We start from the raw sequence: 12,667 nt of genomic DNA, 5'->3' as shown, positions 1-12,667 counted from the left end.
TTTAGGCAATGGTGATTTGATATTTCGCATAGTTCTGGATTAACAAAACCAACTGAGTACACAGAAATGCAAATGTTCTGACTTTTGAATTTCCAACATGGTACATACCATCATCTCAGTAGCTAGAGCACGCAGGGTCAGGGTCAGAGCCACAGATAAGCAAAATGGGCTGTTGGATTTAGGGCTCTCCCATTATTTCATTGCATAAATTATAGCTGTTTGTGTGGATTCTTTCAGTTAATAGTTCTAGTAGGTTAGCATCTAAAGAGAAAAAAATATGAATTAATTAACTTCCATTTGTCCCATATCAAAGGTTAAAATGCATTATTTGCATGGAACAGTCTCAGATAACCCTACTGTTACCCTATACTAGGTGTTCAGTGGGAGTGGGCAGGCCATTCAGGGAAAAGGGAAATGGAAGAAATTCATATTTAAGTACCTACTACATGCCACTGTATTTTATATTTGCAGTCTTATTTAATTCCAATGGGGAAGGTTTTATTATTCATATATATATGAGGATAGTGAAGCTTGTGATGTTTAAATTACTTGTTTAATTAAACACATAAAATCTGTTACATATACTAGAATTTTAAATCATTGGAACACCAATGATAAACTTGTGCAGCTATGTTAGTCCATTTGTTGTACAACCTTCACAATAAACCACGTAAATGAAGTTCTTATGATGGGGTCATTGATTAGGAAACTTGTGGTTCGAGTCTATATATTTTAGATGGAGGCTTGCACATAACGTCGATATAAAATTGTACCAGTGTGTACACTACCACAGTCCTCATGTGCCACACCCTGTACACACACGTGTATTTATCTGACACATGCTTTCTACACAGCAAACTGCCAATTGTAAAGTAAGTGAGCATACAGACTGTGAACTCACGACAGCGTTATATCATGGACTGTGCTTTTACTGAAAATCATTTCTACTTGTTTAACTCTAATGTTTATGACAAAAATAAGAGGCATTAAAAGGTGCTTTTTCTCAAACAACTAGCAAATTAATCCAATATCCATATGTTTTCCTTTCATCCCTCCTGCTTGAGAGGTCAATATTATTATCTGGTAAGTTCTTTATATACATGGTTCTATATTATGCACTAATATTTTCACTGATATACTTATTCTGTTTGCATATTTTGAATTTTTAATTTCAATGTTCCTTTGGTTGTTCTATTGTGATTATTTTTTAAAATATATATTATAATCATTTTGTCAAGTTTTACCCACAAAAAAATATTTGAATTTTGACTAAAATTACAAAGAATTTGTAAGTTGTTTAACTTTGGTGAAATGAAAAGTAATAAGGCATTAATGACTCTATTTATTATGGAATTCCTTCTGCAGTGTATTATAATTTTTCTCCTTGAAATAAAAATAAAGAAATAAAAAATCACATTGCCTACGGAAGTTTTAGGAAGTATAATGTTCTAACTCAAAATACGTCAAGGACCAATTTTACAAAGCAGTACAACTTAGCCAAAAAATAAAGTGGTTTGTATCATTGAACTTTTGCCCCATAAAGGAGTAAGGTAATTGAGTATTAATTAGAAACTTATTCCTCTGAATGGCAATATAAGATGGAGCTACCTTTTCTGGGGGAAGACACTTGCAGGCAGTTAGCCTTACTCTGATAAATATCTTTTCCTTAAATGCCTCATGTTAAAGAGAGGTTTTGATTGAACTAAGAAAGTAGGCTAGGAAGAATTAAGATTCCAGAAATTTACTACCACTCATGTTGCTACATTTAGCAAAGTTTTGTTTATAATACCTCTAAAAATAGTTTTGCATATATTTTCTTTGTTTTAATATAGAGATCCTGCAAAATTCTCCATGAAGTTTAATTCCAGTGATATCATAAATAGGATACATTCATCAAATTTGCTAATTGTTTCTTGTTGGCATATAGAAATGATACTGATTTCGTACATCGATTTTATGAAAAATCACTTCATCGAATTCATTTATTGGGTCCAATAGATTTTCAATTGATCCTCTTGGTTTTCTCAGGTAGATAACTTATTGTTAGCAAACTAATAATGATTTTGGCAACATTGATTCCAAAGTCTATACATTTTTTATCTCATTTTATAGCATTAGTTATCTCTTCAAAAAAGAAAAAAGAATGACAGTAGTGATTAGCTTTGTCTCCAGTACACCTTCTGCTGAAGTTATATCAGCACAGTTTCAGTTACATGGCAAGTCAAGACAATATTATTATGTAAAAATATTCCATGATCAAATAAGTCTGGAAAACATGTTAGTTTAAATTAGGCAAGACTCACTGGTGAAAAAACACTTAGAATTTATATATAATGCTTATTTTGAATCTCCTACAGTATATTGTGAGCTGTATTCCCAAATTATTTGACCAGTTTAGATCACTTATTTATCCCAAATTGTGAGCACATTAAAAACAGATACAAATTAATTTTATTTTCAAATAGTTAACCCTATCAAAATCGTAATTTTCTCCAGAGATTTGAGAAACCATTGTAATACAATATTTACATTTCTTGTCCAGTATTATGGAATTGTTGTTGTCTTTATCAAAGACGTTTTTCTTTATGTTTATTAGAGCCATTCTGGTTTGGGTTTATTTTAGTTGGCTTGTACATATTAATCTTTTATCAAGCCACCTTATGAGAACTCGCATTTACAATTCAGTGCCCCATGGATTGAAACTTTAGCCAAATAAAATGACCCAATTTACTTAATATCATTATAACTAATACAATTTCATGTTTTGTATTAAATATTTATTCGTTTAATGTATTTATATTTTTAACTATTTTGTTTTTTTAAGTATCTCTTGTAAACAGCATGTGGTCTTTTTAAAAGAAATTTGACTTAAACTGAAATTGACGTGTTTTAACAAGTAAACGCATCTCATTCATATTTATTATTATTTTATTTTATTTCAGCCAAGTTTTTCTAAATGGACTACTTTTTTTTCCACTTTTATATTATCCAGCGCTTTAGATGAAATATATCTTTTCAAAGTGTAATACTCAATTATCAGAATCAAGTATTAATTGCTACCTTTTGGAACCTGACTTTCTGACAATAAATTTCACATACTCAGCCCTAAGATTTTTGCCTTTGCATTTGGCTTTTTTACCAACTGTGCGTCTTTCTCGAGATTTGAATTATTATCTGTATACACACCATAAAATGAAATGACTACCTCATAATCTAAATATTTCTAAAAATAAATTACTATAACATATTATTCAATTACAAAAAGACCAAGAAGGAGTTGGAAGAAAAATGAAATAGAAGACAATAATCAAGTGTATATTCTATCTTGGTTTAATTAACAATGTTGTAGCTTTAGAATTATTTTAAATTATATTATTTATGTCAATTTCATGTTGAATTTGCATTTTCTTTGCGTTTTCCACCACATTCTCTCTTTCTTTCTCTCCTCATCTTCCTTTCTTCCTTCTTTTTCTCCTTCCTTCTCCTCTTCTTTCCCTCTGACACATCTTCTACTTCTCCACTCTGGCTCACCTTCTTCCGCCATACTTTCACATCCAATCTGAGACCACCCACACAGATATCTGGGCTACTTTAAGACTTTTCCTTAAATAAATGTATACTCGGAAGTAGCTATATTTCTATTTTAACCCTTTGACTAGTAGCCTCAGAGACTGATATTAGACTACCTCATGCAGCAGCTATATGAGTGACGGCGAGGGAATGGAAAGATGTTCTTTCATTCACCTGTCATCTGAGGAAATAGTACCATCATGGGGTGGAAAGAACCATGGCAATAGTCACAAGGCTTGAGTGATGTCCCTGACTTTGCCAAGAAATCTATACTAGGATGGAAACAAACAATTCCTTATTCTCACCATTGTAGCTCCAACACCTATCCAGTTCTAGTACAATTATAACGTTAAAATTGATAAAGTACAGTCTAAATTAGAACAATGACCAATACCACCACCAACATTCAACGTTATTTAATGGATTATTTGTTTTCCTTAAATAAAGTCAAGGTAGATATGACATGTATTGTTATGCTTCAGGTTATTGTATGTATGCCATGTGATGATTCCATTCTTCCTCCACTGTTTCTCGTCAGACTCTATGACACCTTTATTCTCTCAGAAGAGCATGGCCTTCATTTGATGAGGATGCATTATTTACATGCTGAGTCCACATGTGTTCTTTTCTCATTAGCCAGTGACAATTAAACTAGTACTGCATTTTTTTTATGATGTCAAATTAATGTTTAAATCTATTGAACAACTTAAGAAACTAAATTATTATTCATGAAAATGTCATTTAGTTGCAAATTTATTTTGCAAAACAATAATGTTTATAACAGATAAAATAATTTAAAAACAGTGTACAGCAGATTTTTGTTCTCATTTTGACATTAAGACATACCATCTTAATGGCAACTCTGCTCATTTTACCAGCACAATAATGTTAAACAGTGTTACTTTAGGTGATCACTTAACAACTATTAAATCATAAATATTTATGCAAATCCAGGAACTGAAATCATAATGCAGAATGTGATTACATTGACTTTTAAATTGTTATTAAAATAAAGCACACAAAATTTAAAATTTCTATAGAGTACTCAGGAACCATGAAATTGCATCTTCTGTCCACAGTTTGAGAAACAGTGCACTATACCACACTGAGGATTAAAGGAATGAAAGGCATAAATGATTTGATCTGAGAATGAACTAGAGATAGGCAGGTTATAGCTGAGATGTCAATGAACCAGACATCTGCTAGAAGTCTCATTTTGCTGGAAATTTCATCTCTCAGCTGTTTGATGAAGCAATGAGGGACTACTTCTCTGGACTTAACTTGGACGAAAAAGAACTGGTTCATGAAATTCAAGTGACAGGAACCTCAAGAGAAAGTCAACTTGTCATCTTAGTGCTTGAAATAGCCAAGAAAGGAAACACTCAGCATAGTCTGACAGGTACCTTAGACTTTAGAAAAGCAGATTGTAAAAATGTTAGAGAAGAGATCTCAGTGATTCCACAACCTTAGTCTTTTAAAAGGATTGGAGATCTTGAAAAACAAATTCTGATGAGAAAATTATAAATGGCTACCACAAGGTAGAAACAAAAAGGAAAGCTATATGAAGGAAATTAACATAGCTATGTACATTTCCCTGCATGCACTGTAACAGAAGGAAAGAGAAAGGATTATATTTTGAACATCTTTTATATGAAAACAAGATGCTAAATTGTTCACATAGAGGTGTTTCTATATCCATTTTACTGATGAGGAAACTAAGGCTCAAGGAAGTTAAGGAGAGTTCAGAAGTATAAAGTCAATTACAGAGTTATTAAGGTAACTAAAAATAATAAAAAGATCTGTCAGCCATGTGAAAAGCATTATTTAAAAAGAGAAATGGTTAATTCCACTACTTGATGCTGATCGTTTCATATTAACCAAAAATAGTCAATAAGCGTAACAGTTAATGCTCACATTCCCTGTAATGAAAATGTATCTTCATACTAGTAAGGATAAACCAAATGCAAATAAAAGACATTAGATGGTTATACCTATAACAAGAGGTAAATTTATATGTCCATGGATAGATAAATTACATTCTATATAAGCAAAAACGTCTGTCAATATGTTGGCCTGTCTTTGTCCCCTTCTCAACAATGTATGCATTACAAAAACCTCAGCCGATCCACTGGCAGCTAGTAACTAAGCAGATTCTCTTTCTTTAAGAACATAAACTAAGATACTCAGAAATAGTAACTAGTCAGATAAAGGTAAGCAGTAGAACTGAAGACTCATTTTAAGTTAGCCCAGGGGTAGCATTTTATCAATTCTGCGCCATCTGCACATTGATGTCACGGAGGAGCAAAGGCCATGAGTAGCCAAAGAATGCAAGTATTCTGAGCGCATCAAGACATAAGATATGCATATAGAGAAAAGCATAGATGAGAGACCAGGTGGCCCAAGAAAGAAAGGAAGTAGCCTCAGTTACTGTCTTTCCAATTCCAGGCCTCATGTGTCCAGCTGCCTTTAGTTTCTCAGCCTTGGATACCTAAAGGAGATACCATGTGTAATGAATATCTGCTGGGTTGTCTGTATAACACCTTTACTTCTGAAAACTCCGCTCTACCTCCTACCATCTACATGATTAACAAGGTAGTCATGTTCATGCAATATAACTCTACCCCGTGACAATACAAATTAATCCAGACATGGAAACCTTGATCAAGTGAAACAAAAACCCTTTCTTCATAGAATATGGAATAAGCAATTTCAGCCTAAAGTAGGCCACTTTCTGAAATAAAGAGGATATAAATTTGAGAGTTATTGGGAGTAGCCATTATGTACTTGTGAACTAGAAAACAGAAATATTTCGTGCCATGGAGAAGGAAGAAGAGAAGGAGGAGGAAAAGAAAAGGAAAAGAAAAGAGAGAGAAAAAAGGCGATGTGAAGAGGAAAATAGAGAGAACAGATGGAGAGAACTTTTGAGGTTCCCTTCAAATGGACTAATATATGGTCCATTTCTGAGATACAATTGCATCCCTACCCCTGGGTACCACAAGACAACCCTTATTCTGCATATAATTACATCACCAATATAAGAAGTATCTGGATGATGATGGTGACTGGGAAGAATTCTAGAAAGTGATATAGAGGTCAATATTTTTCTAATTTCCATGTAAAATTTTATGTACATACTGAAATTACACATCATGAAGCAGTCCGTCAATTCCCAGCAAAATTCCAAGACATGTAATTAGACAGATGGCTCATGAACACCTAGAAAAGGAAGTGGCAATCACCAATAGCCATTTTAAGTTCACTAAGAATAAATTATACCAAATTAATTAAATTATATAGACATATTAAATCTGCATTTCAATGAGGCATTTAATGCAGTGTTCTGCTGATGCCTTTTTGGAGAAGATAGATGTGGAGAGGATGTTTCTAAATTATGTAGATACGTGTTAGTTGAACAACTATTCTCAAATCACGGTGATTAAATGGTTCCATTTTGAACCTGTTGTGAGCCTTATTCACAATTTTGAGTTAAAAAAATAGACGCAGACATAGAAAAGAAGTGCATGAATTTGGAGAAAAAGCCAAATATTGAATGACAGCATCATGATAGAAAAATCAATATTTTTTCATTACAAGAGTTAAAATAATTGATCAAATTGGGAAAGGAGAAATTCTAGAAGAAGAAAATAAAGACTAATGCTTCCGTTTAAAAAGTAAACTTCCCAAGCGCAGCATAGGAAAGATTGTGAATAGGAAAGAAATAGCCATCTCCTTTGAGGAATGGGACTATACCTTATAGTTCCATATTCACAGCTTCCAACACAATTCCTGGAACAAAGCAGGTGTTAAAGTTAGTCAATTTTTTAATTAATGAGACATTTAATATGAGCCAACAAATATAGTGCACACATATCATATTTATATAAAGACAATATGTAGCAAGGGAGTCAACAATATCCTTGTACCTTACATTGACAAGAACATAAGTGGAGCACTGTGTCTCCTTGGGAGCCATATATTAATTCAGTGGAATAGTGATAAATTGTAGTGGTTCTAGAATAAAGTAAACTAGATGGTAAAACAAAAAAAGGAAGATTTCAGTATTAGTCAAGGCTATATAGAGAAATAGAGCCAACAGGATGATCTATATCTACACGTATATGCATATCTACATCTATATCTACAGAGAGAGAGAGATTTTTAGAAATTGGCTCATGCAATCACACACTTGTGGAGACAGGCAAAATCTGCAGAGTAAGCTGGTGAACTGGAGACCCAGGGAACAGAGAATGTTGCAGTTCAGGTCTGATGGCAGTCTGCTGGCAGAATTCCCTCTTTCTTGGAAGTTAGTCTTTTTCTTAAGGCCTTCAGTTGATGGGATGAGGCCCACCCAGATTATGGAGCGCAACCCGCTTTACTCAAAGTCTACTGATTTAACTGTTAATCTCATTTCAAAACATCTTCAAACGACATCTAGATTAGTGTTTGACCAAATACCTGGGTACCACGCCCTAGCAAAGTTGACATAAAATAACCATCATAACTCCAGTGTCATATGATGAATGATTAAGAGGAAGAGAGATATTTAACTTGAATTAGAGAAAAATTAGGGGGATATATGGCATTTATTTTTAAATATTTCAGATTTTAAAATAAAGAGAGGATTAGACTCAGCCGTTATAAATCTCAAGTGTTATCTTAGGACACAAGATACAGATTACAAGTGAACCCAGAGAATAAAATTTTTAACAGCTAAACTATCTAATTTAGATGAGAAGTAGGATACACATAGAGAAAGAAATATGTGGCAAGGTCTCAATCCTTAAGGAAATTTACAGTTTAATTATGGAGACAAAAATGCAGATACAAAGTAAAACTAATTCATTCATTGAACAAATATTTATTAATTACATGTGACAGGTACTTTCCTATATTTTAGGAAATACAATAGCATGCAAGAAAATCCCCCTGCCCTCATGAACTTTATATGGTAGTGAAAATATACAGATAATAAATAAAATACATAGTTTTAATATATAGTGTGTTAAAAGCAATAACTTCTAGGGAGACCAAGGACTCTGGCTCCTGGTTTAAAAATCTATGTGTGATTTTTCCGGCCCAACTATAGGCAGTCACAAAGGCTCTACCTGGCTGGCCTCATGGGGGAACTCCCCTCCCCATCCCAGACTTGGAGCACAGCCAGTGCATTGTCATTTGAAGGGAGTCGCTGCCAAGGTCTCAGGCCTCTTGGCCAGTCACGCTCTGACGCATGTCTACATTCCTAGCCCAGGTCCCTTCATTCCAAGGCTTCTTTATTGGGAGCCTTCAGCTGAGGCTGTCTCTGGGCTCCCCTACTCACATCTCCTTATGTGGGATGGAGGAGACTTCAAAGCCACTTTTCTCCACTCTGAAGTAGTACTCAGTACTCTTCCACTCCTAGTCCTTTACTCCCTCCCCTCATCCACCCCTTAGGTCCGTAAAACTACAGGAGCCTTTTGTTCAGGGCTTCCTCAGCAAAGAGACTACCCTCACACACCTCTGCACTGATCTACCTGCCCCTTTCCATGGGGAAAATGGAACGGGAGGAGTCCATGTTTTCTCCAGTTTAACTTCTTGCTTCTGATCTAGAAGTAAGTGATTGCAGGTCTGACTGTGACTTTATTTTGGCTTGTCTTAGGTAGCTACTCTGACATCTGACAAGTCAGCTCTCTCCAGACCAGCTGAGCTCCAGAAAGATATTCTTAGTCAGTCCCAGCTTCCATAACAGAATACCATAAACCAGAAGTCTTACACAACAAATATTTATTTCTCACTTTTCTGGAGGCTGGACGTCTGACATCAGGGTGCCAGCATGGTCAGGTTTTTGGTAAAGGCCTTCTTCCTGATTTACCAATGGCCATCTTCTTGTCGTATCTTCACATGGCAGGGAGAAAAATCATCTCTCTCACGTCTCTTCCTAAAAGGGGACTAATCCCATTCATGAGGGTTCCACCCCCATGACCTAATTACGTCCCAAAGGCCCCACCTCCTAATACATTCACATTGGGAGTTAGGATTTCAGCATATAAATTTTGGAGGGCCATAACATTCATTACATAATGGAGACAGAATAGAATAAGAAAGAAAGATAGGCAGGGACAAGAGAGGGAGTGCCATAATGTGGTCAGGGACCTAAGAAGGTAATACCTGAGTAAACACTCAAAGGATGTGAAGGAGAGAGCTTGGAGGCTATCTGGGGAAGAGCACTAAGGACAGGGGAAAGAGCAAAGACAAAAGCCCTGAGGAAGACACAAGTAGTGCTAGACAGCAGTCAGATGCTGAATAGCCAACCATAACGAGATAGAAGAAGTCTTGCTTCCTCAGTTCTTCCAGCCTCGTTAGAAAAAGGAATAGTTACTTAGAAGGCTGTGGAAGTGCTGTGACAGAAGAAATAGAGGTATCCTTTGGAGACACAAAGCAGAGATGCCTAAGGATCATGGAGTAGTCACAACAGACACCCCAGAAGAAACAATGGCCAATCAGAAACAAGAAGAACAAGAAACAAGAAGAGTCAGTCAGACAGGGTCCCACAAAAAAACAAAAAAGTTAGTAATAGGTAGGGAAGTCATGTTGCACAACTCTAGGGGGCTCCACTTACATCATAGTCTTGGTGTCACACAGCACACAGCTCTGAGGCCCTATATGAATGCCCTGAAATTAGAAGCTGAAAAGAACATGCTGGCTTTGGGGAAGCAAAAGCATTCAATAGAACTAGAGTACAGAGTGACTCAAGAAGTGAAATGGTGAAATCAAGAGGGAAGCAGAGAGTTATACAAATTTTTAAAAGTCATGGAAATATTTTAAACAAGAAATTAATATGACAAAAACTCTGTTATGATGTGAGAAGCGATTGTGGGACAGCAGGGAAAACCAGTTATGAGACTATTGTGAGAAATATTTTCTTGGCGTGGACAAGGGTCTTGAAAATAGGGTTGAAAAAAAGCAAGTAAAGAAAAGTAAAGGCAAAAAGGGTTGGGAGTTGATGGAATGTGGATGAGAGTGAGAAAAGTTAAGGATGAACCCAAGGTTTTAATTTGGACGCCTGGGACAATGGTGACACTTCTGACGCAACTAGACACTGTACACAAGATGATCTCCTTAATTTGGACTTTATGCACTTGAAATGCCTGCAGGAAATCCAAGTAGAAAAGTAAATAGTATGAAATATAAATAGATATTCCACAAAAGATGGGTTCCCTGGGGGCCAGCCCAGTGGCGCAGCGGTTAAGTTCACACGTTCTGCTTCAGCGGCCTGGGGTTTGCAGGTTCAAATCCCGGGTGAGGACCTACGCGCTGCTTATCAAGCCATGCCGTGGCAGGTATCCCACATATAAAGTGGAGGAAAATGGGCACGAATGTTAGCTCAGGGCCAGTCTTCCTCTGCAAAAAAGAGGAGGATTGGTGGCAGATGTTAGCTCAGGGCTAATCTTCCTTAAAAAAATTTTTAAAAAGATGGGTTCCTCTGTCAGATGTATCTGGGAAATACTATATACTTTATCCTGCTCTTGACGATCCCTTCAGTTACTTGTTCATTCAACCTACATTTCATAGTTCCTACTTTGTGCCATTAAACATGTTCCGCTCTGGAACACAGAAGTGATTAAGATGAACCTGGTCACTGACTTCAAAGAGCTTATAATCTATGAGGGATACCTGAATTAAACAAATAATTATTTAAATTATAATCAGAATTTTACAAATGAGCAGTACAAAGTTCCAGGACCGTGTACAACGGGGAGCCAAATCTAACCTGAGGAGCCCCCATGTCACTCTCACATTAATGTATTTAGATCGTACTGAAGTGAAACCTCTCAAAATTATTTACATAAGAATTTCCAAGAGATGTTAGATGTTTTTAAGCATGGAAATTGCTTTATTTCCCCTGAGAAATATCTATTCCGTGTAAAGAGCAAACTTTGGATTGTAGTTTGGAAAACTCTCAGGGAGAGAACAAGGGAAAATTTAACAAGGAGTTGAGACTTCATTGCCGGCATGTAGTTTTCCTTTTCTACAAAGAAAGAACAAGACCAAAGGTGTGGAGGCAGGACATACAAGGCAGTTTGGGGCACAGGAAGTAGAACACCCCGATAGGAAGAGCAGCAGGCCCAGCTAAAGCAATTCTGATCAGTTGGCCACTAAAAGAGAAACTCTAAGTTACTGGGCCTCAGTCAATTGACCACCCAACTTGCTTCCATTTCCTACCTCACATACTAAAAATGATAATATTCATTTTTCTCTTTTCCTCCCATTCTAGAGACACAGCAAGACTGTCATAGCCGTGTTTAATGAATGAAAGAATGAGTGAACTCTGATCTCTTTGGTGTGTGTAATGAATAAAATATTATTGGTTATTAATAATGAAATAGAGTTATTTAACATTTAACTGGCACAGATTGAGATTTCATTTCTGATGTCTGGAACTGTGCTTTGAGTCATCAAAGGACTTTAAATCAGTTGAATGTTCAGGCTGAATATATTTATATTATACTTTTTTCTTTTTTTGGTGCGAGTGTGAGTCAGGGATACTGGAACTAGAAATATGCCCTGGGAGGAAGCAGGATGTAGGGCACCCTCTCAGATCTTCCTCTCTCTGCTGCTCTTGTCGGCCCATCTACATTCTACTAAATTCTTGGTCAAAATTTTTACAAGACAATTTACATGGGAGCAATTTTAGATACCGACCATTCATGAATTCACTAAATAAGCTAGAGTAAGTCACTATAATTAGATAACATGCAATGATTAAAAATATACTGCATTTAATGGTGTACAAAGCTGTTAAAAATATGTGAACTAAAAAAGAAAATTTAGTATAAGCTCCCATTTTTGTGTAAAAATGCATCTGTGCAGATATATAAAGAGTGCTACTTTCTGATGATTAAAAAACAGGTTTTTCTGTTTTTTATAAATATATATTTTCAAATTTTTCTATTTATTGTTTTAATAAAATATTTGAAAAGTTAAGTCTCAAAGGCTTTTTAGATGAATATATATTTTGAGGTAATAAATATGAGTTTTTATTAGTAATAGCTGCGTTGGATTTACAAGTAAGTTTGAGTTTTATTCACGTTTAGCTTTGTATTTACAGAAGCTGTTCTGA

The 12,667-nt window shown here is 35.5% G+C and overlaps 1 long non-coding RNA gene across 3 annotated transcripts in view; it reads right to left on the bottom strand.

The window, feature by feature from the left end:
* LOC139084679 (uncharacterized) overlaps nucleotides 1-12,667 on the bottom strand; it is a 95,708-nt gene that overhangs the window by 36,660 nt on the left and 46,381 nt on the right. For all 3 annotated transcript variants that reach the window (XR_011542243.1, XR_011542245.1, XR_011542244.1), the window contains one exon: nucleotides 109-261. This is a non-coding gene — a long non-coding RNA (uncharacterized lncRNA). The remainder of the gene's footprint in view (nucleotides 1-108; nucleotides 262-12,667) is intronic.

The sequence above is a fragment of the Equus przewalskii genome, chromosome 1 (assembly GCF_037783145.1).
Source record: "Equus przewalskii isolate Varuska chromosome 1, EquPr2, whole genome shotgun sequence".
Lineage (NCBI taxonomy): Eukaryota > Metazoa > Chordata > Mammalia > Perissodactyla > Equidae > Equus > Equus przewalskii.
This window is presented reverse-complemented; position numbering and strand designations above follow the sequence as displayed.